This window comes from Homalodisca vitripennis, chromosome 6 (assembly GCF_021130785.1).
Source record: "Homalodisca vitripennis isolate AUS2020 chromosome 6, UT_GWSS_2.1, whole genome shotgun sequence".
Classification (NCBI taxonomy): Eukaryota; Metazoa; Arthropoda; class Insecta; order Hemiptera; family Cicadellidae; genus Homalodisca; species Homalodisca vitripennis.
The window spans coordinates 48,465,056-48,472,061 of NC_060212.1; positions in this window are offsets into that span (position 1 = coordinate 48,465,056).

Consider the following 7,006-nt stretch of genomic DNA (forward strand, 5'->3'; position numbering starts at 1 on the left):
GTATCAAGGTAAGCTAATATTTAAAACTTAACCTAGAAACTAACTTACTCGAATATTCTAGGATACTACAACACAGGTTTACATTTCAGCGTTAACTCATTACAGAATAGAAACTTGCGCTACTTATTCTATGCACATAATATAATCCTTAATATATTTACTAAACACTTGTACACTATTAAAATTCCATAACTTTGGAGGTATCATATTTAATCAAACTTAGGTCATAGGTAAGAAAATGTTTTTGTAAAGTCAGTTATATTGGGCTTTGGTACGGGATAATCATCTGAGTTTCGTAATTTCTGTTTATAACCTACAGTTTCAGCACAGTTCCTACATTTCATGAAATATAATTGCAAAACCTTGGAAACAAACATTTTTATAAGATGAACTATATGAAGTCGCTGTAAAAGAGGTAAATAAGGTATATTATAAGGCGTTTTACAAACAATTCAAATACATTTCTTTTGTATAGTAAATAAAGATTTGATATTTATTAGACATGTTATTCGCTAACTAGTTATGCCGTAATTAAATCTACTGTGAACTAAGGAAAAATAAAGTATTTTTAAGTAGCCTCATCACACATATTTCTTAAGAAATATAAAAATAATACACTATTGATTTTTTTTTTTTAATTGGCAATCTATTTTTTCCAACTTAGTTCTTTATGAACTAATATTTAATATACTCATCTTCGAGTATGTCCATACAATCAGTTGCACATTTTCTCTCGTTGCATAAGCAATTAGGATATTTGCTTGAGGAACACTAGTCTCAAATGGTAGGCTACGCCTTCGCTCCTATATTTTGAGACTTAGCTTTATTAAAATATGCAGTGCTGTATATTTTATTTCGCAAAAAAATATAAAGCAAAATTGTAAATGTTAACAAAAAACCAGATTGAAAACACGTTAAACATACGTAGCTGAATTGTTTGATATTCATAATATGTGAACAGCAACAAAACAGAGGTGACGGCAGACAATATATTGAAAACATAAACAACTCTGTTACAGTGACACCTGCGTCATTGTTTACTGCCTCAGAGAAGTAAATTCGTCCATATGTATGGGAAAAGCTGGTTTATATTGGCTTACACTTGGTTTGGTAACATCTTTAAATTCTGCAAAGATAAATTTAAAGACGATGCGTTAGGTTAGAGTGACAAGGTTGCATCTAAAAATCAGAAAATTATTTAGTACCATGACACGGCTCCATTTGAACTCTGCTTCAAAGTGCACTAACTGCAATATATTGATTTATCTCCATCCAGTACTGAATTACCAAAATATCAAGGTCCAATCTCATAGTTTAAAAAGTCATTAATCTGCATTAAAAAACTACATCCTACTCATTCGGAAATTTATCACTCTTGCAGAATCTATATGGAATAAGATTAAATATGAAAAGTTTCCATGTAGTATTTTATGTATAGTTAGCTGCTCCTACTAGTATTATCCAGCTAAGGTATTGTTTATTGTTTAGAATTTACTTAAAGCATTTAATAAATAAGTATTTAAATTAACACACAGGCATGAAACTGGAAACCTCACTGTATTACTAAATGTGTGAAGCCTTCTACTTAAGTTTTGTCAAGTTGCAAGTTAGGGGAACTAAACTTGAAGCTGCTTGTTGGGTTTAACAACAAACTTTCCTTTATGTTTTCAGAACGCCTTTTGGCTCTCTTTGAAATATAGTCTTAGTCTATTAATTTTGATATGCAATTTACAGTGTGATCTACGTAAAAAGTTGTATTACTAAGAGTGAACCTATAATTATTGTAAGGGAAGAATGCCTACATAAATATCCTGGAAATACCTATCGATTACTGAGGTCAACTTTGAATTATACAGTGTTTTGGCATGTATCTACTTCAATGCAGAAGCATTGTTGACAATTTCGTAATGATCCTTTTTTGAACTTGTATTTCCCTCTCCATCCAAAACATAACAATACTGGAAAGTACTTCATGAGACATATAAAACTAAAGTAGATTAAAAGAGACGCGTTCTTGCGGAAGCCAAAATTTTATCGGTTAAGTCTTTTAAAAACGTATTAACGTCTCAAATTCATTATTAATGTAAACAATTCTCCGCTTCCATGGAAATAGAACTTTTTACTTATATATTTTTGTTAAAAGAACAATTTATTACAAACTTCGCATAATCTTATTGATAGAGGTAGAATTACATGTCAGCTATAAGCTGAGGTATTTTTTTAGAACTCGGCATATTTTTTAGTTAAAATATGTTATCTCAAATTAACACAAAAAGAGTAGTTAAGAAATTAAATAAAAGTAAAATTAAGTTTAATGTAATGCAATAAAATAAATTATTCAATAATCCTATTTAGAACAACTTAGTATGCAATAAGTGTTTTTTCGTCGGCTTTTAGTTGTTAGCTTACTATTGAAACTAGTACATTAAAATCCTATACAGTGCAAATTGGATACTTACTTGTGAACCATTAAAAAAACGAGCTATCGAAGATTTCAAATCATGTATATTTTATTACATACCAAGACTGAGACAAAAGTTGCAATTCTCCGATTGAGCTGTTATTTTAATTACCTGCTCTCATCATCTAAGCTGAACTGTTCGTATTTAAAAAATGAAATATGCCTCTCTTGGTTATACTATATTTGTAAATGTAAACGTATATATTCAGTTTTACTATTAATACTTAAAACAGTACTAATTCCACTAAGAAGAACATCGTCTTTAAATTTTTATACTTGTGTTTATTTGTCACTAAAGTATTGCGTTCAGAAAAATGACTCACTCGTTGCTGCTTTGCTGATAAATTAGTTAATTACTTCATGCCTGCAATGGATTTATGGGCTGCAAGAAATAATCTGCATCATTAATCCAAAGTCTCATTATCGCTGCAAAGCTCGCTGGTAAATGGCAAGAGATTATAAGACCGATTCTGGTATTTAGCCAGAAGTGAGCATTGTTATTCTATTTAAATAATGAACTATAAGAAAGAATATTATTGTAGTATAAGCTATTGTTCTAAACTTTTTTTTATAATTATCTCATTGAATAAGCTTACTTGGCTCAACACAACCTGACTTTTTATTAAATCTTTTACAAAATAGTCCTATTAGACAAGGCGTACAAAATTAAATTCTGTAGAAGTAAATTAACAAAAAAAGTCATTATTGATTGTGTAAAAAGTCAATCAGTAATAAAATTAGAACATTTCTCTAAAATCAAATCGCATTTCCTACGTACCTACTGCAGAAAAAAAAAATTAAAATATTTTTATGCTTTTTACATTTTATCCTTGAGAATTTAATCCGTTGAAAACGGGGAAGCGGGATACGATAAAATTGTGTAAAAAGTTAAAAATCAATACACTTATTTTGTACTATACATAGACTATAAGAAGATTTTCGATGCTACCAAGTGTTTTTGGTTTTGTCCCTAGGATATTCAGTCTTTAGTGTTACCTTACATTATCTTTGCCGCACATTAGGTGGTGAAGTATCGTCCGAGAAGATGATAGTTTGATCTAAACTCGAAGCGGTGGTTACAGCTGTGTCAGGAGACATACCCCAGGGGCTAAGACTATTTGAATTTTATAAGCAGAGGTTTACCTCTAAGTCGTTAAAAAGTTTGCTTAAAGGAATAGATTTTCAGATACGCTAGCTTCAGGTGCACCGCGCCTGTTTGTCTGTTGGATTGTTAGCCTTAAAAATGTTACTTACCTTAAACAGCTAAACGTGTCACGCAACAAGCTCCGCTGAGGTCGCATGCACAATTTCAAATCCTCAACTGATTTCATTTTGGAAATATCCTAACAATTAAGCAATCATACAGAGACTAAATGTTTATACCCCTCTAGCAGACAAACGAGAAATTTTGTCAGTATAAAAAGTAAAAGACTTCAATGACGCTCAGCCCAATTCCATGGCTGGAAACGCTCTCATGGAGCTCATTGTTATCTATTTAGAAATAAAATTTCATTCAAACGTTCCGATGACGTAGGAGGTGTGCGTGAAATTAAATCTTGTCAGTTTTTTGACGTTGACTTTCATGCTCTTTTTACTCTATGAGTCAAAATAATAATTCAACTTAAGATCTCAAATGACTGTACTCAGTTTGCTTACAAATTTATTTATTCTGTCATTTTGTCGTTTCTATCTTGGTTATCTGTAAATTTAATGTGTGTTAAAGTACTCGCTAACCCTTGGTATCAATTGTCATGAAGTAACATACACCACCATCGAAGTTAGTGTTGCCTCTATAGAAACGAAGCTTCGTGCAAACTTTCAAGAATATTTGTCGGTTCGTTTTCGAGATATTGTGGGGAGACAAATATACAGAAATGGAAGTTTTTCAGCCCCTCGAATGATAGACTTCGCTTACGCTCAGCCTATAATTTATTAAAGCACAGTATGATTACAGAATATTGTCGTACATTAGTAACACTTGAAACTTCAGGAATGTCCGAATCTTATTTCAACAATCGCTGAACGGTCGCTGTTTCGCAAATAACTTTTACATATTTATTGCACAGTATTTTAAACACTACGATGCACAGATATACTTTGAAAAAGTAAATTTATAACTTTAAATAAAAAGGAAATAATTAAGTGTATAATGCGGGCATAATATGTGACATGTGGGTAAATTGTATATCTACTAGTGCAGAGAAATATTTGGTGGAAACCATTAATTAAATTATGAATCCAATTGTGCCACGTCACCAAGATTAGTGACGTAGCTGCCAATATTGTAATCAGTGATCGACCACTCTTGTGCTACCATCATTAAAGCTATCATGTAAATAATAGGGATACTGGAGTGTTCTAAAGTCGGTCATATGAAGGTGAAGGGGTATAAAATATTTGGACCATTTTAAAATAGTTTTTAATTTAGCTTAAAATATTAATGGATTATTAAAAGGATTAAATAGGAACTATTTAAATTTCTTAACTTTGATAAAAAATTATCAGTGTAACAGTTAACATTAAACGCATTATTTTTTTAACTAGATTTCAAGTGGTGTAGAACAAACGTTAGATGTATTCAAATAAAAATTCTGCTATCTCATTTTAAATACGATTCTGTTTATTGTACCTATCAATCTGGAGGGTGTCCTTTTCATCCTTTACCAGAAAAAAATAAGAATGAACCAAATTCTCGATTGTTTAAAACTAAATTAAAATCAGTTTTATCCAATAATGTGTTTGTTGATGTCATGAATTTATTGAATATTTTCAAAAATTTAAAGGATCTTTGATTTAAATTAATTTATTTGTTATTTAGGTATAAGTCTATTACCAATTATTTAAGGCCATATTGCTACCACAAATTAAACTTTATTTTGTTATATTTATATTTTAATACTATATTATAACTATAATAAGATATTCAGAATTCCAAAGGTTAGTAACATTATAACCAACAATATTAATGGTATTAATGGTTTAATGGCAATAAAGAATGGCTTCTTATTATAACTGATTCATGTGCTAATTTATAATCAAGCATTGATTTTTAATTAATTGTTTTTTAAACTCCATTGGATTTACGAAATCAAAATATAAACAGTGCATTGAAGCTTTAAAAGAATTACACTATGTTCAAGAAAATTATTTCTAAGTAATATAGTTTTAAATCGCGGAAGCAGAAAGTCGGGGAGTCGATTGCCCACTACATAACTATAAAACTCAAGCCGGGTTTTGTGAGTCTGGCTCTTTCTGTGATCACTTCAGGAATAGTCTTGTTCCAGTTTGTTAAATACAAATATGGTGCGTCTTGTGTTATCTGGAGCCCGTACAATCGTACTTAGGAAGGTGCTTGAAAAATTGTTTTCGACATGAAAACAGAGGAGGAAAATTACAAAAGTCCTCAATGGAGCCAACGAATCTCGCCAGCGAAGACCCCACTATAGCGAGATGACGTTACATACTCGTAAAAGCGCACACTCTACCATTGCGTAATGACGTCACAGCTATGCAACAGAGCAGACCCTACCATGGCGATATAACGACACACTTTATTTATTTCCATGAAATTTATTTTCATTTATTTATTTCTTTATTAATTTTGTCCATTTATAACTTACAAATTCATTAGCTCCACACACCTCACATATATTGAAAAACGTTTTCTACAAAAAAGAAAGTATTCAGTTTTATACGTTTTTACTATCAGCAATAATTGTAAGACATTCACAGATGGCGTAACTAAGGACTGAGTGGCAGGTGTACTTAACGAGGAACTTGACCTTGACAGCTAAATAAATATTCCATGTGAACAGTTATTTACCACTTTCAGCTAACCGACGCTTTCAACAATAAACTCGTAAATGGGTTTCAAATAATTTATTTTAATATTAAGTTTTATTGTTAAAGAAATCACAACTTTATTGTACTTCTAATAAATGTTAATATGATATTCGATTACATAGTTCCTACTGAAGTATGGCCAAAAACATTCTTTTAAAACTTTGACATCTGTGCACATTAGGGCAGACTTAATTGCGTTGTCGCGCCAGATAAAACCTGACGATACATCAGGGCTCAAGATAGAATTCTAAATTGATAACAGACACTTCATAATAACAGTAACTGCACATTTTCTGAGCTGTACCGACCATATATTTAATCCGAGATCAGTTCCAGGGTACTGACTACTGACGTGACTGACCACTGCGCTGTCACAGTCTGCGAACAGTGACACTACAGACTCGTTTGAGTAGAATAAATCATATGTTGATGTGGACAGACACAGCACTGACTACTGACGTGACTGACCACTGCGCTGTCACAGTCTCGTCTGAGTAGAATAAATCATATGTTGATGTGGACAGACACAGCACTGACTACTGACGTGACTGACCACTGCGCTGTCACAGTCTGCGAACAGTGACACTACAGACTCGTCTGAGTAGAATAAATCATATGTTGATGTGGACAGACACAGCACTGACTACTGACGTGACTGACCACTGCGCTGTCACAGTCTGCGAACAGTGACACTACAGACTC